The 25792-nt window shown below is 43.6% G+C and overlaps 1 protein-coding gene across 2 annotated transcripts in view; it reads right to left on the bottom strand.

The window, feature by feature from the left end:
* Window positions 1-25792, bottom strand: part of MB21D2 (Mab-21 domain containing 2) — a 112901-nt gene that overhangs the window by 68039 nt on the left and 19070 nt on the right. The window contains exon 2 of one of the 2 annotated variants that reach the window (XM_054713832.1): window positions 5798-5873. The exons of the other annotated variant lie outside the window; for it this stretch is intronic. The gene's annotated coding sequence lies outside the window, so the exon portion shown is untranslated. The remainder of the gene's footprint in view (window positions 1-5797; window positions 5874-25792) is intronic. 2 annotated transcript variants of the gene reach the window in all.

Below are 25792 nucleotides of genomic sequence, written 5' to 3' on the forward strand. Positions count from 1 at the left end.
GCTGACAACCCTGTCATGAAAAATTACAAATATCTGCAGATAGGAAGCATGCAGGCTTATTTGAAAAGGGAGATACTAACTTGTTAAAAATTATAGTAATCTAGGAGTTGATTGGATCTGTTAAATATGAATTACTAATGTCAAAAAACTTGACTACAAGAAAGCTCACGTTTCTTTTTTTTCAACAAATCTTTCCTGAGTACACACTGCCTGCCAGGCACTGAGCAGGATGCCAGGGATACGGCAGTGACAAGAACACCACAGAATCTGTCCTCATGGGAAGTATCTTCTATGGAGAAGGACTGACAAAAGTAAAAGTCACAGGTGCAGATGTGGGAGCCTGACAAAAATCTAGCCTCATCTATGGGGTCAGGGAAAGACCTGAAGAATAAGGAGAGGGAGAGGGAAGAGAGCAGGTTCCAAGGTCAGTCAGTCAGGTGAAAGGACCCTGAAGGAATGGAGAGTGGGGAGAGAGGAAGAGGGTGCAGGTAGAAGATTAGGTTGGGAGGTGGGCAGAGGCCAGGCAGTCCTCAAAGACATGCTAACAGGATGATTTTTAATTTAATGATAATGGGAGCCATGAAAGGTTTCAAGCAGAGGAGTGACAAGATAGGGACAGCAATTAACTTAGACTCTCTTGGCTGGTTCAAAGGCACTTCAGTAACTAGAAATACCTTTGGGCACTAGACAGAGATATTGTACGGTGCTGAGATCTGAAGAAAAACAATCAAACATTGTGATTGACTAAATCTTCTGACATAGCCTAGACATTTCACTCATTATTTTTAATAATCATAATCCAAGTTTATCTTTCATAAAATTGAAGTGTGGAAATAAAACTTACTTAGTTTTCCTGGCTGTTTAAATTTGGATAAAAGAAAATTTACTCATTTGTTAATCAAACCCCCATTGGTTTCGAAAAAGGACTTGAGGCAGTTTACAATAAAAAAGGTAAATAGAGACCAACCAAATGTATTCCAAGGTCAAGGGGAGCTCACTGCTGGCTTTCTGCACTCCCAGAGGCCTTGTGACCAAAAGGGACAAGGCTCCGAGTCTATGGCCAAGCGTTTCAGTACAGAGTAAAGAATCATGGGTAAGGGGATGGACACACAGCCATTAGAGATGCCATTGGATTTTGACCTCCATTCCCTTTTCCCCTATGAAGCTCAGCATAAGCGATTGATTCATTAGCTCCCAAGCCCAACAGCTCCCAGTATTGGTAATACTCAGCAAAGCACAAACAGGAAGTTCACAAGTTTGGAGGACATATTTCCACCGGTGAGCACTCCCACCCCTGTCCTATACTCCAACCAGAGCGGGGAGAGCTTATGTGCTTCACTCTCCACTCTTCAAAATGAAACCCTTCCCTCTGCCCCCTCTGCCCCATCTGCCTTCCCCCACACCTTGACAACAGAATGGCCACTACACACAGTTACTGTCGATTATGATTAGGGTTGAATAATGATTACCAGTACTCACATGTGTAGCTTCAGACACTAAAGGGAGAATTTCCAGAATGACAGGATTTGATAACTGGAGGAGCCCCTGGACACCTCCAACTTCATCATGTCAAAGCCCCCCAATTTTTTTATCACGTCACAGCACACACAAGAGAGTGACATTTGTATGATACTGGGGTGAAGAGGAAGAGGCTTCTGAGGCCAGAAGGAACCAGCCTCAGGAGGCCTCCCTCCTATTCCCCCTCCCCACCTACAACCCATCCATTGCCCAAAAGTGGAAAGCTCTGCCTGAAGGAACAAATGAGTTCAACTCAGTCTTCCCTCCCTTCCCACCCCTCCACCCCTCAGTGACCCCACCATTCAGCCAATTTCACAGCTGAACCAGGTGGTCTCCTTGGTGCCTCTCCCTTGTCATCCCTCCTCTTCCGCTCTCTGACCTGCCGTCCGGGTCTGTGAGCTTCACTCTCTGGAGGTGGAAGATCCCCTAAGCAACAGCTCCCTTCTCCAGCACTGAGCACATGCCTACCTGGCACACAGGTGTTTTTAGGTGAATAGGTGCAAGCATTGAAGAACTGCACCATCCTGGTGGGTTTCCTTGCACTCTGACCACACCCTTGTCCCTACACGAAGCCCTCCTCCATTTATCCTAATGTGGGTGTGCCACCTGCTTGCCCCTGAGACCCTGGGCTGATACAACATTGAACAATAAGAAAGTAGTTATGTTACATCAACAATGAGAGCAACAAGCTGCACCATGTTTATTAACTCAACACTAGGTCTTACTTGTTAACTAGAGATCCCTTGGCTTGGCCTGCGGGATCGGGCCAAAACCGGCTCTCCGATATCCCCCAAGGGGTCCCGGATTGCAAGAGGGTGCAGGCCAGGCTGGGGGACCCCACCAGTGCACGATCAGGCTGGGGAGGGGCGTGGGAGGTTGGCCAGCCAGGGAGGGACCTCGGGAGGGCTCCAGGGTGTGTCCGGCCTATCTCGCTCAGTCCCAGTTGGCCAGACCCCAGCAGCAAGGTAACCTACTGGTCAGAGCATCTACCCCCTGGTGATCAGTGCACATCATAGTGAGCGATTGAGCAGCCTTAGCATATCATTAGCATATTACGCTTTAATTGGTTGAACGAATGACCAGACACTTAGCATATTAGCCTTTTATTATATAGGATTATATAGGATATGTTACCCACCCAGCCATTACCTTATTCTTCAAATGTCAGCTTCATGAGGACTGACATTACTATACCCGCATAATACCATGCAGAGTATTGGCATCCATAAGACATTCAGAAGTTTGCCAAATGAAAGAATGAGTGAATGAATAAATGAAACAAACAGTATGGTAAAATATTTGATGGTGAATAAAATGTTGGAAAAGTGAATGTAAAGTAGGATTACCATATGGATAGGGAAAAGCTGTAAAAACAAACAAACAGAAAGCTTGAATTTTATTGTTGTTATGTAAAGACTGTGGGTGGATTTTTAATTTTTAATTTTTCATTAAATTTGCTTTGTTTATACAGCAATAATACTTTAAAGAGAAAATATTTTGTCACTGAAATCTGGAATGAAAATGAAAATGTAAAAAGGATGCATTTATATATTTTATGGGTACACAAACAGAACACATTTAAAATAAACTTTTTCAAGAGACAACCAAATGATTAAACATGAACGTTGACTCTCCCTCTGTACAAAGCTATTAAAGAGTAATTAAGACTTTCCACTGTGTTAAGCAACCACTTGCCTAACAAAGTTGGCATAATCATGTTAAGACAGGGCAGATGGAATCGAATGATATATAAATGGGGCACAGTCCCCACACAGATTTATGGCCCAGCTTTTTTCCTGTCAGCAGTTCTTCCCAAGTGAGGGACAACATGGCTACATACATTTATTTCTGCACACTTTTCTGATGCTACCAAACCAACAAACAGGAATGGAAACACTCCGAGACAGATGATAGAGACTTAGATGTGAGATCCAGGTTAACCATTAAGTATCTGTGTGACCCTAAGCATTTTCGTTCTGCATAAAATCAGATGTTCCTTGGCAAACCTGGGAGTCCCTACAGTTCTGACATTCTATGTTCACTATCTTTAGTGTTAGGATTCCCAATGGCAAAGGTGGATTGTCCATATAATTTCTTATATGTTCCCCAGGCACTGCCAACTCAACAGGCCCCATGCCAAGTTATCGCACCCGGAACCCTGCTCCCTTTGCTCTCCACATTCCTAGTCTGTGAATGCCCCCACATGTGTTCTTGTGCCCAAGAGAGCAGCCTGGCTGCCACCTTGGATTTCTGCTGCTCCTTTACCACTCACATCAAAAACAGTCAACTGATCAATTTTACCTCACAATTCTCTCTTGAACCTGTCCAGTTTCTCCATAACAGGCTCCCATCATCTCTCTCCTGGACTATGCAATACACTCCTCCTTCAGATGTTGCTACCCACTGCCTTCAGTTAGTCTGGTCTCTACACAGTAGCCACAGTGGTCTTCCTAACGTGCATTTCACTCCCCTGATTAAAACCCTGCAATTGCCCTGTATATTGAGGATGATGACCTATATTTTGAGGTTGGTGCACAAGGCTCTTCATTTATCTAGCCCCTTCTTACTCTCAGCCTCACTTTTTGCCACTCCCTCCATTGTCAGTCATGCTGAGCAACATGTGGCTGGGGTGGGCGTGGGGGGTGTTCACTGGGCTCCTGGCCATTGAACATAAAATGCTCTCTGGCTAGAATGCTCTTCCTTTTCCCCATGTCTCCTCCGTATTCCAGCTATTTCCGACTACTACTGGCCCTTCAGGCTCCAGCTTTCTCCAAAAACTTCTTTAGGACTACAAAACTGGGTAAGGTGCTCTTCCTATGTGCTCCTGTAGCACCTGATACGAATTACTCAGAATTGTAGTTGTCTGTTTTCTGACTGAAACTTGAGGGCAGAGACTTACTCATTGTTTATTTCCAAGACCTAGAACAGTGTCTGCCCAAGGTCATCAATATATGCCCATGGATGAATGCATGAAAGAAAATGAGAGGGAGAGAAAAAGGGAAGAAGGGGTGGAAAGCAACCAATTTTTAAGCAAGCCCAAGACCCTGGACTACACAGGACCCCAAAGAGACCACAAAGGCCTTGACTGCACATTTATATTTTCTCAATATTCTAACTTAGGAGATATCATCATATCTATTTTGGGGATTTTTGTGTGTGTTTTTTTTAACCATTTTCATTATATTACAACCATTACTGGATATTTATATCACTTAGGAGGTAATTCCCCCAATAAGTTTAGTACCCACCTGACACCATACATCGTTATTACAATATTATTGACTATATTCCCTATGCTGTATTTTACAGCCCCAACATATCTATTATTTTGTGTTCCAGCTGTATTAGCCTCAAATCATTCCAGATGATTCCAAGCTCATCTTACCAGAACAGCCATAACTATATAGGTCCTAATTTTTAAAAAATCTTAAGTTAAACTTTTAAAGTAATGAAATCTGACAACAATTCTGAGTGATTAGAACCATTTCAAACTAGGTACCCTCCAAACAGCCCATGCATGCACTTTCCCAATATTGACCCTTTCTTCTCGCCATACTCACCTTTCTACTCTGAGCTCTGCTCATCTCAAATATAAGGCTCCCCTATCCATCCATGCCTGTGACACTAACAGCAGAGTTATCTTACTGTCCTCTCATGGCCCTTCATACAGAGATCTTTCCATGGGCTATATGTTCATCTGTAATCACTCAAACATACATTGTTAATCTGTAGTTACTGTGTGTGTGTGTGTGTCTTACCTGTAGTTAATGTTTGCCCAAGACATCTAGCTCAAATTCCTAGCCAATATATCTTTATTAACAAGAATAAGTAACAACTGAGTGATACTGTGCTACTCAGATTGGGGGGTGAGGATTTTGCAAACTCACATGCAAGTATTCCAGACTGACACATATATTTCACACATCTTTCATTCCAGAAGTTGCTATATCTAAGTTCTGATGCACATCTTTGTGTGTTGTCAAAACTTGGAAGGGTTAAAGATACCTGCTGTTTGGAATCTGGGGTTCCCAAGTGAACTATAACCCCACCCTTTCACATAAACCTATGGTTGAAAAAGAAAACTAACCTTAAAAGAAACAAAACACTAAGTGTCAGCATGATGGTGGGGAGAAGACTTGGACGAGGTAGAAACTGCCCTACCAAATGTGTGCCTTCTGTCATCCCTGCCCTTCTTCCCATCCCCCACCACCCAAAATGAAGGCAGTGAACTAAGTGACTTCAAAAGCCTTTTAGACTCTATGGTGTATTGTTTACTTACAATTTCTCTTCCTCCAAGAAGGACTAAGTCATTAAAAAGGTGGACACACATGAGTGCTTTTATAGACCTTTCTCCCCTATAGAGAAAATTGGACAAGAAATAAAAAGCTTAACAACTTCTTTGATATCAGGTCTTTGCCTATTACCTTTTACAGAATAAGAACTTATTCAGCAGCATCTTCTGGTCTAGTTTTCCCTTTCAAGAAAAAATAACTTTTTATAGCTTTAAAAAACACCCATTAAAGCAAGTGAGGCTTTTAAATGTCTGCATTTATATCAAGTGTGTCTTGCGGACTTCTTAAGTCCAGGCTAGCGTGCATGCTGATCATAAGGTGGGCACTCCGTGCTGAAGCATGGGATTACTGTGTCAGCACAATCCTAAAGGAGCTCTCCCACCCCCCAAAAAAAGACAGAATGAGGTACTAAAGAAGCAATGGCCAAACCTACTACAGGCCTTCCTTATCTCCCTAAAACTTACACAGATTCTAAAATACACACAGCAGTTGCTGGCTAAGGCTGAAGGTTAAAGGCACCAAAATAAACTGAGTATTGAGGATTAGGAGGGCAGATCAAGAATGACTCTCTCTGCCTCCAATGGTACTTAATGAAGAGGGAGAACAGATTCCAAGGGACCCCAGAGCATGGGTGGCTCTCTTTAAGCCAGATGCCACCAGCACAAGAGCTGGCAGCCCAAACAGGAATTGAAATGAAGGCCTCCCTGGGGCCCTCGAGAAGATGCAGGAACAGAGTCCATTGCTGCTCCCAGCATTAGCCAAGACAACAAAGCATTTGAGCAAATGCAGTGACTGGAACAAAACCCCCATTAGGCTTCAAAAAGGCATCTCCTGCCATCTCCATATGCATTTCAGGCTGACTAGTGAGATTACAATTTCTGCTGGAAATTAAAGAGTGATTGCAGAGGTTATGCAAATAGGGGACCTCAAGAGAGGAACTATTCATCTTGTGGCAGGTTGAAAGTAAGAGCCAAAAAAGGGGGTATCAGTTGGAGGGGGGAAAAGAAAACAACAACAAAAAACCTTCTTAATCAACTCCTAGGCAGGAGCTTTCAAACTGTCCTAGAGAAATGTCTCTCAAAGCAGATAAATCATTAACTGATGAATGTCACAAACAATTAAAATAGATATTTATTGTAGAGAACGCTCACAGCAAGAAAGCCTTTTAAGTTCTCCCTTAAAACCCCAGAGTGGTCAGCCTTCAGCAACTGGCCTAAGGCCAAATTCTTCAAATGCCAAACCTCTGAGGAAGGCTAGGGAGGACAGGGTGAGCTCACTCTGAGAGGAGGAGGGATTAGGAGATCAAGCTCCAGATGCCACTGGCTCCCAGGACTTTGCTGCAGGAGGGACTGCAGTAGCCAGTTCTATGCACCAACGGCTACTGAACCACTCCTCAAGCAAGGACAAAACGCACTGTCGCAGGCTGGGTTCTCAGAAGCAGCACTGAGATGGAGTGTGCAGTCAAGATATTTATTAGGAATGGACCTTCATAAAGGAAGTTGGAAGCAGACTGGGCAGAAGAGATAGAATGCCAAGCAGAGCCTGGGCCTAAGCGTGGGGTGGTCTGGTGTCCGGGGAGCCTCCAGACTCCATATCGCCAGATGGCACCAGAGGGAGGTGCCCCGGGAAGGGATGGTCAGAGGTGAGCAGCTCTCTGCACAAGCGCAGCCCAGGTGCAGCCTCAAGGAACTGCCAGCTAGCACAAGGCTGTCTGCAGACCGGCTTCCATCCAACTGCCCTTCCCGCAGAGGAAACCTGAGCGGGGCATCTCTGCCGTTAGCACACTCACCTCTTCCAAAGATATAACCTGAAATATTTTCATTTGTGCTTTTTAAGTGGACAATCATTTTTCTGATTAAAAAAAAAAAAACAATCATAAGAAAATGTTGCTCATCCCATCAACTAAAAATTATAAAGATATACTAGTATATATATCCCCCAAAATTGTATACACACTTTAACAGCTGATAGCTCAATTTTGAAAATAAAATATATTTTAATAAACACTGCCTTTATAATTATTCAAAGTGTGTGTATACATTTTGGGGGACACTACATATATGTATATAATATATATACATATATATATATATATATATACTGTATATATATATACAAATACAGATGCAGATACATATATTTATATAGAGGATGGTCTAGAACCGTGGTCAGCAAACTGCGGCCCGCGAGCCACATGCGGCTCTTTGGCCCCTTGAGTGTGGCTCTTCCACAAAATACCACAGCCTGGGCGAGTGTATTTTGAAGAAGTGGCATTAGAAGAAGTTTAAGTTTAATTGGCTCTCAAAAGAAATTTCAATCATTGTACTGTTGATATTTGGCTCTGTTGACTAATGAGTTTGCCGACCACTGGTCTAGAAGGATATTACAAAACTATTTAGTATAATCATCTCTGGGTGCTGTGATTTCAGAGGATTTTTGCTTTCTTATTAACCTTCAGTATTAACTGAATTTTCTGTGATAAGCATCATTCTTTATAAACAGACACAAAGATGCGAACTGAAAACACAGCAACCTCTCTGGAGGACCTCCATACCCCACCCAGGACTCCAGGTGAGAGCTTCCGCTGCAGAAGGAACCCAAACCTACAGTAAAATCTCCAGATCTCGAGCCAGTAGTGACTTACCACAGACAACAAAGGCTAATCTCTGGCTGCTCTGTACCTCAGTTTCCTCACCTGTTAGCTGGGGCAGGGGGAGGCTCAAAGAGCGCCACAACTCCTTGCAGCTCAATGTTTTATGGTTCAAAGACAATGTCAGCCACTCCCGCACCCCATTATTTTTTGAAATGATAAATTTAACTAACACACACCCAAAATACCCTTAATAAATGTCTCTATTTACTCTAAGAAACTTGTACTGACGGCCAGTCAGTTTGAGCTCTTGGTTACCAAAACCCTTCTGAGGAAAAGCAGCTGCTCTGGAAGGTCTTTGCTACAGACGCTGCTGACGTTTATGTCCCAAACTGGTCAAACCCAGAGTAAGCACATCTGTACTTGCAGCGGCAAACAGAGGGAGGCATCTGGAGAAACCTGGCAAGACAGGCCACAGAAGCCCCCACGTGGGACGGCAAAATCCGGATCCTGTGAAATGTTGTCACTAAAAAGGTATAGGTGAGATGTGAATAGAAAGACGTGGCATCAGTGTTTGTCTGCTCTTGTCCCCAAGAGTGCTGGGCTCTGGTTGTCATTCTCTGTAGTATCTGTGTTTCATCCTAGCCGTATAAACACTAGGACCCAAAAGATCATTCCCATGGCTTCTGATTCCTGAAAACAACCCCCGGCCTCCCTTTCGGGTGTTTATGGAGTAGCCTCTGAGGCCCCAGAGTAGGAGCTTCTGTCTCATTCAGGGGCTCATCTCTAATGCCTGCCCTACTACTTGGCACAAGACTGACATTCAATAATTACTAAACAGAATAAACAAATAAATGAATGCATAGGCTCCTTGGCTGAGTGCAATGACTCTAAGGTTGTTAGACATTATGCAATGCTTGGAAACAAAGCAAAAGGAAGGCAGTCTGTAGTTTCAGTGCCAGGCTGGAATATTACTAACAGACATACTCAGGGATTGTTTAATTTGTAAGAGATGTTTTCATGTATCACTAATTTGGGTTCAGACTTTGTAAAGTTACATGTTAACTTATCGATTTTTATCATTATAGATGCACACGATTTCTGAATGTTAGAAATGAGAGCCCCCAGTGTAATTGTTTTGTTGCCCTGTATGTCATTAAGCAGTTTTGCACCTGACCTAGCAATCTTATTCCAATATGCTTCAGTGCCTGTTAGTACACAGTTCCTCAAATGCTCTTTGAACCAGCCTTATCTTCCTCCTGGTTCCCTCATTTATAAACTAAATACTTCTTTGACATGTACTCATTTTATATTTATATGAGTGTCACGTTTATAACTTTTTAAAAAAACTATACATTGACAGAAGAAATGCAAGAAAAAAAAATCTAGTTTCTGACCCAGCATGGAAGTGTTAATAAACATGTATATTTTAGGTTAGAAAGGGTAGTAGTATTGGAGATAGATATAGAAAGATACCAAAAGACAAGGAATTAAAAGAATTGCTTCTAGCTTAGTTCACAACTTGTTTTGCATTTATTATAAAGGATGTAAATCCTTGACATTCCCTAAAAGGAGGGGGGAAAGGAAGCAATCCATTAGAAACACTACCCAGCAGGTGTAATCTCTGCTTCAGTTTTGTGAGAAGTTTCAGTAGATTGAAGTTTCAGTCTCAGGGATGCTTGTTTATTTTGATAATGGCTATTTATTTATTTATTTATTTATTTTTATTGATTTCTGAGAAGGGAGAGGGAGAGAGAGATTGAAACATCAATGATAAGAATCACTGATTGGCTGCCTCCTGCACACCCCCTACTGGGGATCGAGCCCACAACCTGGGCATGTGCCCTGACCAGGAATCAAATCCTGACCTCCTGTTTCATAGGTGGACGCTCAACCACTGACCGATACTGGCCGGGCTCAGAAATGCTGTTTTAAAATGAGAAGAGTCACTTCTCTCTGAATCCCAGTTCCCAACTATAGAGTTATGTAATTATTAAATAGTTCCCTGACTGAAAGAGTTAATTCACCCCTGTAGCAGCTACCTTGATTCCCTGCCGAGGCATCTCACTGTGCTAACCAGAGACAGGAGAATCTCTCATTTGCTTTAAAAAAAATCAGTTCTATTAATGATGGTGCTGCTGCCTAAAGGCATCAATCAATTCTGGCTGAAATCTCACTCCTCTCGGGCTTGGTCTGTTTGTCTGGTTGTCTCTGGGCATCTGAGTCTCCTCGTCACAGCAAAAAAGCTGGACATGAGTCAAAACCACTTGCATTCCCAAGGACACAGATTCACACACATGAAAAACCAAGCTCGAAGTCTTGGCCTGGGAATATATCAGATATATCAGATGAGACATTCCCTTACTTTTCAAAGTCAGGGTCCAGTGCCTATGCAATGATGTTAGCATGGAACTGTACTGCATTTCCTTGGTTGCTATAACCTAAACCAATCAATCCTTAACTTCCCCACCATTCAAATACAATAAATCATTCTGTGATTTTGCACTGGCCTCTCTCCCTTTTAACTATCTACAATTGAAAATTAAAGCGAACTACAGCAGTGGTAGGAGGTTGAGTGAAATAGCAATCCATGGGTTTGTGTCAAAACCAGCGATTGTTCCATCCTCATCAAAGTCAAACAAAAACTCTGAGGTTGCGCTGGGAGTCTCTTTCTTACAGGACTCCGTCTCCCCGAGAGCATCCACCACAGCACCCCACACAGAGGAGGAGCTCAATAAATATCTGAGGAATACCCGGATGAGAGGACAAATCCATGAATCACTTAGGAAACGACAGAGCATCACTCCTAACGAGGTAAAACCTGATGCAGGAAGATTTAGTGCCATGCAAGAGCCAGGAAGCAATTCCTCTGCTGCATCTGGCGCGATTCAGACGCTTAAAAGATAATTATATATGTTTCTGGAAGATTAGAGATATTTGAGAGTTGAGATAAGAGCAATAAATATGATTAAGGGGACTAAAATAGGCTCTGTGAGGGAAATAAAATCATAATTGCAAGGGTTACATTAGACCAGAGGCAGACCTTTGGGCTGTCTTCAGGTACCGGATGTGACTATGGTTGTAAGCTCAACTTAATTACTAACAATAAAACATCCACAATCAAGGGTATCTTGATGCAGAAAGAGCACATCATTTAACCTCTTGGCAAGGAGCATTCCATCATTTTCGTCAATGCGGCTTAATTAACATTTCTGCTCCCCACCCCCAGCACATATACATTGGTTTAAAAGCTTAAATCTTCCTGATTGCCTAAAAGAACATCCACAGTGATTGGGGTTTCAGTTCCATCCTCATGAATAAATATCCAATGTGTGACCTTTAACACACCCTCTAGGCAGGGATTATTATCAGGAGACGGGTGATCAGTTGTCTCCACCTGCACAGTAGGAAAATCAGGATGTGAGCAAGGCCAGAGTAGAGGGGAAGGTGATTAAATACGCAGCAGTCCTCCAGGAATCCCCAAGAATGCCATTCTCAGGCATCTTGAAGACCACCATCTGTCTCAGATGACTCTGAAGTAGTGCTATCCACAGATGGGACGGCAGCAAATGAAAGTGAGAGCCATGCGCAGGCTCCGGGAATGTAAGGTGCTTTCAAGGCCACAGGCCACAGCAGAGCTGGCACTCTGGCACCTCCACTCCTCCTGGGAAGCAGAACTACAAATTCCAATGAAACAAAAAATAGCCCTGGCCCTGGAACTTCACCAGACTCTTCATAGATAAGGTGGGCAGGGCACACAGACTAGTTCAAATTTTGGACAATCTCAAACACTTCACAGTGGCTCCTTTTAATCTTTTTAATGTCTTTGATTTATTTAATCCTAATAGGAACACCACCAGTTAAATCAGTTTCATAATTTTTGTACACAAGTGTCAATTTTTTCGTGATGAGCTGAGGGTAGAAATAAATCACACTTACTAACATTTTTGAGTACTTGCATTTACAAATATTTGCACACAAATTGATCAGTTTTTGAAAGTATTTCTTTTGCAGTATTTCCAAACTACATAACAGGAGTAATAACATGAAAACCCATATATCCATCAGGCAGCATCAGCGAATCTTGACACTCTGCCACACTGTCTTTGGAATAAAATAATATAATTATTGTCTAAAGTTTTACATATGTCTCCTTTTTCCCCAATTGACTCCCCTCCCCCTCCAACCATTCCCACCCCGGGCAAGCCCCCACTGCCCCAGTGTCTGTGTCCATTGATTATGCTAATGTGCATGCATACAAGTCCTTTGGTTCGAGCATTTTTTTAATACTTTTACTACACATGGGTAGTCATAAATAATTTATAGTATTGTTTCTGGCTTAACACTAAATAAATGGTGCTGTGTGGTACAAATCATTCTGTAACCTGCTTTTCTAAACTTTATGTTTTTGAGATTTACCCATGTTGGAAATATGACAAGTTCATTCATTCTAATTGCTATATGATACTCCAATTTCATTCTATTTCCACAGTAACCTTGTGCTGCCTGAAACGATGAAAGAGTACATATGTTACCCAATTCTAAGAAGCAATGACTGACTCAGACTTAGTTCTTCTTACACAAAGTTCATGCTCTTTTCCCAGCCAAACTCTTCATTTCTAAAAATAGAAGAAGACTGAAAATTACAAAGTCTTTATACAAAATCCTGCCAGGCTCCAGGGTAGGGGAAAAAGAGCCTCCACTCCCACCACTCTCTCTAGGTCCTTCACCGAACAAACAGAGCCACCAGTTTCCTGTAGGAAAGATGCTGAACTCCATTCTTTAGGCTAAAGTACAATCTGGGAAACTTGAACAATGACCAGGCATAGGATGCTATTAAAGAAATAACATTAGCCCTAACTAGTTTGGCTCAGTGGATAGAGCGTTGGCCTGTGGACTGAAGGGTCCCAGGTTCGATTCTGGTCAAGGGCATGTACCTTGGTTGCAGGCACATCCCCAGTAGGGGTTGTGCAGGAGGCAGCTGATCGATGTTTCTCTCTCATCAATGTTTCCAGCTCTCTATCCCTTTCCCTTCCTCTCTGTAAAAAAATCAATAAAATATGTTTTTAAAAAAAGAAATAACATTAACTTTTTCAAAGTGTGACAATACTGTGGTTATGTTGAAAGGAAAGAGATGTTGTTTAATATCTGTAGAGTTTCAGTTTTGCAAAATGAAAAGTTCTTAGTCTGGCTGCACAAAAATGTGAATGTACTTAACACCATGGAACTAATCATGCACTTAAAAATGGGTAAGATGGGCCCAGCCGATGTGGCTCAGTGGTTGAGTGTCAACCTATGAACCAGGAGGTCAAGGTTTGATTCCCAGTCAGGGAACATGCCTGGGTTGCAGGCTCAATCCCCAGTTGGGGACGTGCAGGAGGCAGCTGATCAGTAATTCTCTCTCATCATTGATGTTTCAATCTCTCTCTCCCTCTCCCTTCCTCTCAGAAATCAATAAAAATATAATTTAAAAGGGCAAAAGATATATGTAGGGGTAAATTACATGTCTTGGATTTGCTTTAAAATAATCCCAGGTGGGGTGGGTATTATGGATAAAACAAAATTAATTAAGCTGATAACTGCTGAAGCTATGTTCTGGGTAATGTGGGTTTATTATAGTAGTCTCCCTACTTTTAAGTTCTCAAAAATAAAATGTCTTAAATAAGGGTTTAGCCCAAACAAAAATAATTTCATCTCATTAACAAGTTGTTAGGCTTTTAGTTAGAAATAAAAAGCAGCATATTTTTCAAACGCTAATGTTCGGAGACCTGCTTCACCCACCATAGTTCCAGAATGGACAGTGCTCTCAAACCTGATACGCCATGATTCACCCTGGGGCCTTGTTAACATGTGGCTGCTGTTCAGCAGGGCTGGGGCAGGGCCTGAAGGGTGGCATTTCTAACAAGTTCCTGGGTGATGTTGCAGCCATGGGTCAGCCATTAAGTAGCGAGGCAGTAGGGGACTTGCAGGCAGGGAGCAGGCATTTATTTGCACAGGGAGAAGCCAGCGAAGCTTTCTTCAGATCGCTTCTCCGGGGACTAGAAGGGCACCACACCGACACTGCTGCTGTTCTGGAGAAAGGTCTCCCCAGCCCTTTGCACACCAGCACCAGGCATCGCCGTTCACTCAGGGGCAACTACCAAATGGAGGATGGTACATACACAAAAGAATCCTAGCAATTGAGTTTGTTTATTCAGGGTCTGCCTTGTACATCTAAACTCATTAACCAACAAGGAAAAGCTTCTGCTCCAAAATCTATTAAGTAATGACTAAACCAAAGATACATGTCCAGAAGTCAAAGTTCAGAGGCCCAGGCAAGACATGGGAATCATTAACATACTATAAGAAAGCTAACAGAGCAAAATATTGTGGAAACTCTGGTAAATTCCACCTGATAAAGACATAAAATCCATTTACCTATGCATGTTCCTGAACAATCATCAAATCTCTGAAGAACCAAAAAAAAGAATTTTTGCCCATGAAAAGTCTTGTCCACAAAACACGAGTAGTTCCTCTGAGGTGTTATGGTCATCAGGTGGACTGGACCAAAACCTTCTGTCCTTAGAGACTGCTCTGCTGTCTGCTAGACTAGCCATGTTCAGAGGGCAGGGATTATAATTCAGGATTCCCTCAGTCAGCCAGACCAATCTGTGATTAAGCCGTTACCATAGGATCATACAGTTTCTATTTGTTAAGAGCTTGTAAAATGCTCAGTAAGCACTACACAGCATATGTGAATTATTTCACTCAAAATGCTTTGTTTTTACTCATTGTTTTCTGAAATCTATATATATAAAAGTCTAAGCAACTGAATGGCTGGTCGAACAGTCGCTATGACACGCACTGACCACCAGGGGGCAGGTACTCAACTCAGAAGCTGCCCCCTGGTGGTCAGTAGGCTCCCACAGTGGGAGCGCCACTCAGCTGACCAATGGGCACCAGAAACAAAGCTCACGGCTGGCCGCCACAGCCCAGAGACTGCAGCGGAGCAGCAGCAAGCCCACGGGGCAGCAGGTGCAGCAGGGCCAGGATGAGCAGGAGCCGCAGGCAGCATTGGACTGCCAGTTTCAGCCCAATCCCTGCAGGTCACGCCGAGGGACCCCACCGGTGCACAAATCTGTACACCGGGCCTCTAGTCTAATTATAAACTTCTAAATCCCTCCACTCTTTGAAACATTTTTCCTAAAATGTTCATTCTTGCTTTTTTAACAGGGCATGATGTAATGGACAAGCCACTATACCCTCTGCCCCGCAAACTCCAGGTCCAAGCTATCCAAAGCCCAAGCTGTACAAAGTCTAGAGCAGCGATGTTCAACTGGTGTGCCACAAGAATTTTTAAAACATGCAATACCTGACTATTTAGCCAGGGGCACTGACCTCTTTATTTTCTCTTAGATTGCCAAATTTTAAAAAGATGACAACAGCCAACACAATACCTGTCCTGTGTAAATGAATCAAAATTATACCAGTTTTTTTGTCAAATTGGCAAAAATATATTTTTGATGTAACACTGAAATTTAGGTGCCATGAGATGAAAAAGGCTGAAATTCACTGGCCTAGAGAAATAGATAGCACCACACCCTTCCCTCACCATTCACACAGGCATGACAGGGACTAGCCACAGGAGGGGTTACGGAAGAAACCCACACTGTTCCTGCCTTCAACAAACATCTAATCCAGTGGAAAAGTCACCAGCAAGAAAATTTATTTCACACATACACATACACACCACACACACACTAATTCCATTGGAACAGGCAGAGGAAAACCTCTGACATAAGGATTAAAATAATTTTTCAGTCTGAGCATTAAAATGCAGGTACTTATCCTATCTAATAAAGAGGGAATATGCTAATTGACTGCCACGCCCTCAAAGATGGTGGTGCCCACAGCCACAAGATGGCAGCACCCAGTTCCCTCAGCCCTGCCAGGGCAGCAGGCACGCGGCACAGCCGGGCCCATCCCCAGGCGGGTCCAGCCACTCCGCGTGCCTGCCTCCAGAGTCTCCCAGTCCCCTCAGCCCCCCAGCCACCCAGGGCCGGCCTGAGGCACAGGCAAGGCTCAGATGGCAGATGCCCAGCTGCCCAGGGCCGCCCAAGGCTCAGGTAACCAGGGCTGCCCAAGGCTCAGGTAACCAGGGCTGCCCGAGGCTCAGGTAACCAGGGCCGGCCGAGGCTTGCGCTGCCAGCAGTGGCAGCAGCAGAGTGTGATGGGGGCATTGCCTTCCCCTGATCGCTGGGTCGCCTCCCGCCCCTGAGGGCTCCCAGACTGTGAGAGGGGGCAGGCCGGGCTGAGGGACCCCCCCTCCAGTGCATGAATTTTCATGCACCGGGCCTAATATGTAATTCAACAGAACGGCAGAACGACCGGTCACTATGACGCACACTGACCACCAGGGGGCAGGCACTCAACACAGGAACTGACCACTAGCGGAGGCGCCACTCAGCCAGAAGCCCTGAGCTGGGCTCATGGCTGGCGAGCACAGCGACAGTGGTGGGAACCTCTCCCACCTCCACAGCAGTGCTAAGGATGTCTGGCTGCCAGCTTAGGCCCACATCCCCTGAGGGCTCCCAGGCTGCAAGAGGGTGCAGGCTGGGCTGAAGGACCTACCCAAGTGCACCAATTTCATACACCGGGCCTCTAGTAATAGATAAGAAGGAAAAATATGAACTAAGGCATGGAAGCATGTGAGACCTAGACCAGTGAGTCGCTTGGAATGATTGGAAGGCAGAGACTCGGACTACGAGAAGAGCATTCAATGAACTGATAGTTATGAGAGGTTTCTTGGCTCTGAATGTCTAATTTTGCACTGAGTACTTAATTTATACTTAATATGGCTTACTATTTTTAAGTTTTGCTGTGCTTAGCCCCAGAAGCATTTCCTTGAGGTTGTAGCCTGTGGGAAAACTACATGACTCCTGCCCAGCTAGGCCCTACCTGGCCTACCCACCTGCCTAGAGTATATCACAGGGTGATAGCGCAACACATCCACACACAGTTTCCACAGGCATGTTCCTGGTTGCTCATCACAAAGCCAATGCTGTCATCCACATTACTGAAAGAAGAAAAAAAAATAAAACACGCATCCAGAGGACCAAGACTTGGAAAGTATTTTATAGATAATTTGCCAAGTGTGCAAGCTAAGAGTAAAACATTAAGATAAAGGTTTTCATCCACAATGAGAAGTAACTCTACCATTCCTAACATTAAATCCAATCCCAAACCCTCTGACAGAAAGACTTCGGGATCGGAGCACCCGCCTCCAGAGAGACAACATTGAGTTTTAAAAAGTAAAATAACAACAATGCTGCTATGTCAGTAAGAAACCCAAAAGACCCAAAGTTTGGATTTCAGAAACATCGTCTCTGTGAAGGATGGATTTCAAGGAATAAGAAATGGCTGATGTTATTTCTGAAACCACAGCTAGTAGAAAAACGGTTCTTTTGACTTTTCTTAATTCCCAGAATACACAGAAACAAGAGCAACCTTTTCCTGCCTTCCTTCAGTGTTTCTGGATAAACAGCTCCTTGGAGTCAGTAACTGAAGAATGCTCCTGCCTCCGGCACAGGAGAGGTGTGAGGATCCAATATGGAAAAGCAATTCGTTAACAGTAAAGTGCAGAAACAAACCAAAAGCCTCAACAGTGTGCAGATAGTCTATTTTCCCAGATCACAGTTGCCAGGGGAATTCCCAGCAGAAATAAAAGGACTAAGAAGATTTTTCCTAGTTTTTTCAACATTTTAGATTTAAGGAGATCATGATTTGAGTGAATCTTAAAAATTCAAAATAAACAAAGAGCTTGTAGCTGCCCCTTAAAGAAAACCTGGGTTTGGGAGGATGGTGGGCTTAGCTTTCAATGCCTGGTGAGGCATCGTGACAAAAGGTAAATTGGAGCTTCCTACATGGTCATTTTCTAGGTATTGAAAAAGGCTCATGCAATCTGCACTGTAAGCAATGATTAAAAGAAAAAAAAACCTCACCTATAACATTAGCTGTTGGCGTTCCATGCCACTTCCTAACTGCACAGGTACAAACTCATAAATTCTGAAAGCCACAGAGCCAAGTGGTTGTGCTATCTTGTGAAAACCCTTGAAACAAGTGAATTTCAGCAAAAATGATATACAGTGTGAGACTATGGCATAAGGTCATAATGCCGCCCTCACATCCCCAGTGGCAGGTGGTTACTGATATAGGCTGTGTGTGCATTTGCAAGTCCCTAAGTACCAGGTCTAGGCAAAGCAATGGAGAGAGGGAGAAAGAATGGCAATTCTAAAATACTACCTAATAAAAATTCAAAATCTGTCTTGAGTGGGGGGAAAATGATGGTGACATGCTCAACGTTGTATTTTTAGAGGTCATTTTCATCATTTCTTAACAGCTTACTCAAAGAAAAACAACACCACTCTGGGGAAGATGAAATCAAAGACTTATTTAGAATACAAAACACATAATCTGACTTGTATAAAGTTCCCTGGAAGCTTCTTGCTCAAATTAATTGGCTGAGCTATTTTATCTCGAAGAGGGAGGTAAGGTTCTGCCTTGATATTCCTACGCTTGCTGTCTTAGCCCTCACTCCCAGAAAGAGGCAGCTCAATCTTGGCCATAAGTATACACCTCTTCCCCTCCCCTTCCCTTCTCTTCCCCACCACACACCCACATCAGGAGGTGTCAGCACCAGCTCCACTCCCCATAGCTGGGACTTTGACCATCCATTCCTATCTCTCTGGGCTTCCCTTTCCTTTCTGTGACAACGACGGCAGTCATTAACACGATACATGCTAAAAATGTTTCATACTTAATTTAAGCCCCACAAACAGCCAATAAATTGCCACGAAGGTCAAGGGAGCTAAGATTCATGCTAACAGTTAGATAGGAAAAGGCAAAGCAGGGATTCAGATCCAGGACTGTCCAACTCCAAAGTCCTTGCTCTTTGTTCTTTCCACATCTCTATAAGGCATTAGGAAAAAGAAAGGGCTGGCCTGATGACTGCTAGAACCCTTCTGGACCTGACGTGTTATTTCCAATAGCCTTAACCTCCAGGCCCAGAATCCCATACATAGGAACTCATCTTGTCCCTGCCTGATCATTTGCCTCCAGCATGCTCTGGGTGGAAGGACATGGATCAGAGCATCTGGGCAGCTCTGGTACTTATGTGAGTTTGCTTCTGTCCATCCAGTGTCTCACACATAGCTGGAGTTCTGTGGCCTCCTGTCACCTGCCAGCCAGCATACCTGCTGACTCTGGCTTCCCTCCTTCCAAGAGCACAGGTCACCCTCCAGCCTGTGCCCAGGGGAAAGTTTTAGAAAACAGGCTAAACTAAAAGCTGAAAGCTTTTTAATACATGCTGGTACCCTGCTTAATTTTGTATGTGCATTAGCCCAGTAAAGCCACAAAAATCCCCTTGTTTATTTACTCACTCATTCAGCATAAAAATATTGAAAACATTCTCTACGCCAAGCACTGTACTGGGTGCTGGAAAATACATCCACCGCATCCTATATAATAAAGAGGTAATATACAAATTGCCCATCACGCCCTCACACAATATGGCCACCCCCATGTGGTCACAAGATGGCTGCCACAAGATGGCCAGCAGGGGAGGGCAGTTGGGGGTGACTGGGGAGGGAAGGGAAGTTGGGGGCAACCAGGCAGGGGAGGGAAGTTGGGGGCAACCAGGCCAGCAGGGGAGGGCAGTTGGGCGATTGGGCCGGCAGGGAAGCAGTTAGGCGTGGATCAGGCTGGCAGGGGAGTGGTTAGGGGGTGATCAGGTTGGCAGGCAGAAGCAGTTAGGGGCAATCAGGTAGGCAGGCAGGTGAGCAGTTGGAAGCCAGCAGTCCCTGGCTGGTCCCCATTCCTCTCTCACGAGCTCATTTGTGCCTGGCTGGTCCCCATTCCTCTCTCCCCAATGTAGTGTCTGAGCTGTTATGGCGTGAGGGCATGAAGACCATTTGCATATTAGCTCTTTATTATATAGGATATGAAAAAAGCTCAGAGAGGGTAAGTGGCTTGTCCAGCCAGGTACAGAGAAACAGAAAGAAAAGATATAAAAAAGTCTCAGCTTGAAATGAAGATAAGGTGGTAATGCTCTCAAAACATCTCCAATAACTTATTGATTCAATACCCAACAATACACAAAGTGCTTTCATATACATTATCTCACTTAACTCATCAAATCTATAATTTGTGTTTTTTTTTAATGTATTTTTATTTTATTTCAGAGAAGAAGGGGGAGGGAGAAAGATAGAAACATCAATGATGAGAGAAAATCATTGATCAGTTGTCTCCTGCACACCCCCTACTGGGGATTGAGCCCATAACCTAGGCATGTGCCCTGACTGGGAATGGAACCATGACCTCCTGGTTCATAGGTTGACACTCAACCACTGAGCCACACCAGCTGGGCTATCATTTGTTTTAAAGAAAATATTGTTTCCTCATATTCCCTTAAACTGAATAGTACAATAAAAATAATTTTATCAAGAGTAGATCTAAGTATGTCACCTTTTAACTTCTGACAAGTCACAAACCTTCAAGTAGCAGGGTATAGCCCTTCTTCCAAGCATAACAGATTAAGATAACATGCCCACCTGCCCTAGCTGGTTTGGCTAAGTGGATAGAGCATCGGCCTGTGGACTGAAGGGTCCCAAGTTTGATTCCAGTTAAGGGCACATGCCAGGTTGTGGGCTCGATCCCCAGTAGGGGGCGTGCAGGAGGCAGCTGACCAATGATTCCCTCTCATCATTGATGTTTCTATCTTTCTCTCCCTCTTCCTTCCTCTCTCAAATCAATAAAAATCTATATTTTTAAAAAAAGATAATATGCCCACCTATGCAAAAAGTACCATGAGAACAAGTTACTTCACAAATACCAATATTCTGTTACCAAACTAAGCCTATTTCTTAAACCACCAACTTGAATTCAACATATACACACAGAATTTATTCTCTATCCCAAAATTTATTTCTTTATCTATCTTACAAAGAGTATTCGCTCCGAGCGATCTCAGTATGGTAGTTACAAAGGAAATGGAGAAAAAGATATCGGGAGGAAAATTGAAGATCATTCTTGTCTATAGGGAGTAGTAGTTTGATGCTGGTATGTGAGTAAGCAGATCCATATTGCCACAGTTTCCATAAGAAAGCATATATCCAGTTTTTCTAATAGTCACCTGAATTCTTAGATGCTGCTAAGAATTGGCCCAGACTAGGAGGTTGGTAACCTGGCCCCTGCTGCTACTGATAGTGCAAAAGTTCAGGGCTAATTAGATTCAATTGCATGTGTTTTTAATACAACCAAGGCCAAATATGACAGGTCTACAAGACAAATTCAGGCTTCAGACAGTCAGTATGTAACAGCTGGATTAGCATAATTACTGAAAGAGGGAGAATAAGCATCTCTAGAGGCTGTTTCCAAATGGGCAGGAGAAAAGCAAAAGGCAAGTATTTGCAAATGGACTGTGAGAAAGGGGAGATGACAAGAGTTCCCAAGTGCAGGATACTTCTAAGAGCTTCCTTCCCAGGGCTAGCATGCCACCAAATGAGTTCCTAAATGGGCGTTATTTAACACAGTACCGGGCACCTAGTATGCAAACAAGAAATGTTAATTCTTTTATTAGTAGCAGTAGTTACCATTAGCTTCCTCACTCCCAAGCTCCAAGGGCCCTTCCTTTACCTCTATACCTTGTTTCTTAAGCCAGTTTCTCCTACAAATTACTCTTTCTACCTCTGTGATTTTATAAAAAAAACTAGAGGCCCGGTACACGAATTCATGCACCAGTGGGGTACCTCAGCCTGACCTGCACCCTCTCGTAATCCAGGACCCCTCAGGGGATGTCGGATAGCCGGTTTCAGGCCGATCCAGACAGGAGGGAGCCCGATTCTATGCGTTGAGTGTCTGTCCCATGGTGGTCAGTGCATGTCCTAGTGACTGGTCGACTGGTCATACAGTCACTTAGGCTTTTATATATATAGATAGATGTTCTCTTATAGCTTGGGTCTTGAATTATTTCTTAGCCAGAACTCAAGTACTGAGGTTGCTGAACCCAGGTCCAGTCTGACACCCCTGGTCTAACACCTGGTGCTCTTCCTGCCACCTGCAACAATGCCACTGACTGGGAGTTCAGATAGTTCTGTCCCCATTTTATAAATGCAAATTTAGTAACTAAGTCTCTGAACATCTAACCCAAAGCACATCCCCATGTGTCAGCCTACCTGCCTGCAGTAGCAGCCCATAAACTCTAGGTAGAAAGGCTCAGAAAAATCTTAAGTTATGAGTCTACTGAATTCTTATTAATTTTCAGTCATTGCTTATTAATATGGCCAGTACAGGCTGACTCGGGGCTATGTTACAGCAACTGAAAAGCAGAAAGTAACTCTATAATTCCCTAATGGTTCTAATAGTTACACAATTGGCATAGAATTATGTACAGAGGGGAGGAAATTGTATTAGACGCCTCTGAACCTTTGAAATTGCATTACTTAGAACCTTGGCAAATGAGCAGTAAGTATTTAAAGAAGATTAAGATGCATTTCCTATTTGGTGTGCTATTTAATTTGCACAAAAATATTTGGCTGTCACTGTTGGTGTACATGGCTTGGGGCCCTCTCAGTTCCTTCCACGGAGCAGTCACAGCAGCTGAGTGGGCAGCCCTGAGCTTCTGCACCACCAGTAGCAGCAGGGGCCAGGTTACCAACCTCCTAGCCTGAGCCAAACTCCCCTGGAGCTTAATGAGTCATCCTGCTGAAAAACCATAGGAGGAGATCTGAGCTTCCCCACATGTTGTATCTCATGACCTGACACCATAACTTCCTCAAATGAGACCAGAAACTGCTCTCCAGACATTCCCTCGAAAAATAACAGCCCCCAAACCAATCAGCAGCAAATCTCCATATCTACCCCAGGAATTTCAACAATTTGATGCAAGTTTTGATATCAGTAAGAGCAAGATGACTCTACTTATGAAATCCTAAAATCATAGAGTAAGACAGCCCAATTTCCTCATTTGACAGAAGGGGAAAGTGAAGGCTGGAGAGGGGAAGTAACTTGCTGACGATGATGTAATAGGGTCTCAAATGCCCATTATAGGACAATAGTCCATTTCCTGAAAGACCTGGGAAACATCCCTAACAATTCTTAGTCTTGTTGAGGCAGGATCCCCTGACAATCTCTCAGGGCCCAGCCCAGGCATTCCCCATGCCCAGGCTCTTTCCTTCCCAACTGAGTTTTGAATAGAGCATAGTCTCCCCCAACTTTCTTGCCTGCCCAACCTTCTACTTGAGCCCTCTGAAGACAAGTACAGGGCCTTTTTCATCTTGGAGATCTCTACCTCTCATCACAACAGAGAGGCAACAGGTAATTGGAGCAACAAACCCAAGAACATCTAAAAGCTGCCAGAATCTTACAAACTTTTGCCCATGGTCTACAAGGATAGTCTAATTTTTTTTTAGTGTTGTTAGAGCTTCCACTTCTATTCCTGATAAAAGTTCCAACACTCCATCTTTAAGACGCCCTCTTCTCTCCACCCAGCACCTCATCCTTCCATCTCCCACCAGAGCAATGGGAACAAGCATTCTTAATAGCAATGCACCCATCTCTCAGGGCAGCCAGTCCTCCAGGGAAAGATTCCTTAGGCTTGTTCTCACCCAATCACAATAGAAAAGGTAGAGTGAGAAGAAAGATAAGCATTGATAAGAAATCTCTTCTTTGTCTAGCATCTTAGAACACGTTCCCAAGCTCTTCTTAGTCTTTCCAAGATTCTTTTTGGTATCCAACTCATCATCAAGCTCACCAATGCCCTCTACACTACCCGCCAGTCACTGAGTCCTACAGAAACAAGAAATGAAGGGAACTGGGTGGTGGGTGGGGGCTGTTAGGGAACTAACTCTCCATGGCCTCCACTTCTCAAGAGCCCTGGAAGAGCAGAGTGTCTTCTTAATACCTTTACTCTGGTCTGGGGCCCACCTCCTTCATTTCAACAGCAGGTGCCCAATCTCCAGCCCACCCTAAATTCTTCAGAGTATTGGTATAATCTTATTTGTTGTTAATCCTCACCCAAGGCTATTTTTCCATTGATTTTTAGAGAGAGTGGAAGGGAGGAGGAGAGACACATGGATTGGTTGCCTCCCACACACACCCTGACCAGGGCCAGGAATGGAGCCTGTAACGGAGGTAAGTGCCCTAGATCACAGAATCAAACCCAGGACCCTTCAGGGCCAATGCTCTATCCACTGAGCCAAACTGGCTAGGGCAAGAATTGGTATAATCTTTAACACCACATCAGATTTCAGAGTGGGAATTCCACATTCTCCCACACCTGAATACACACTACCATCATTTCCAAGTCAGGTCTCCCTAAATCATCTCCCTCTCTTCTAAGTGACAAGTATTAGTATAAATATCAATTACTCTAGCCAGAGAAGAGGTTTTCAATCATGTAGCCCATCACTGTGGAGGGGGTAGTGGGGAGGCTCTGTCCCCTCCTGTAGGCCCCTTGAGCTGGGTTTACAGAATGACTGGGTAACCATCCTGCTTGGTCAATCCTACACTTTTCTGAAATGGCTGGGAAACTATTAAGGTAGAAGAAATATCTGTTCCATTTCCTGGAAAATCTAGCTTTCATTTATTTACAAAACAAAATGGGAAAAATAAAATCAGTAGCAGCTCCATTCTACCTACACAAGAAAATGTTGAGCCAATGTGTTTGAACAAAGAATCACACTAGATCATTATGACCATGAGTCAGATAACTTTTTACCCACTTCTTTGTTCACCAGCTGGCCCACTAAGCCTATTTCAAGGAGGTTAAAAAAAAAAGAATTTCAGAAAAACATGGGAGAGGGCAGTTTCATGTACTATGTTGCTCATTTAATATACTACACACCCACTAATTTAATCCTTAAAACAATTCCATGAAGTTGGCATTCTCATCAAAATCTTTAAAAACTAAAGCAGAGTATAAAATTAAAAGATGAAACACATCTATTTTTTTTTTAATCACAAATGGGATTTTAATTTCGCACCGGTCGCATCCCCAGTAGCTTTTCCAGAACTGCCACCTTCACCATGAAGCTCCCTGATATGTTTTATCCCTGTTTTATTAAAGACAAAACAGACTCAGAAAGGACAGCTTATCCACAGCTATCCCCTCACAGGCTAAGATCTGCCTGATTCCAAAGTCCACATTCCTTCTTCCCACTGCCCCACCCTGCTTCCGTCACCTCTGAGACAGACACGCCTGTGTATTTCCTATTTATGGCATTGATGCCTGGCCTCCCTTCCCTCTTCAGAAGGACAAAAGCACTGGTATTGTTCCTCTCAAACAATAAATTTACGCAGAACCAAATATTTTGCCTACAGAACGCTGGCCTGGTGTCCTGTTAGCATTTCATGGACT

This window comes from Eptesicus fuscus, chromosome 3 (genome assembly GCF_027574615.1).
Source record: "Eptesicus fuscus isolate TK198812 chromosome 3, DD_ASM_mEF_20220401, whole genome shotgun sequence".
Taxonomy (NCBI): domain Eukaryota; kingdom Metazoa; phylum Chordata; class Mammalia; order Chiroptera; family Vespertilionidae; genus Eptesicus; species Eptesicus fuscus.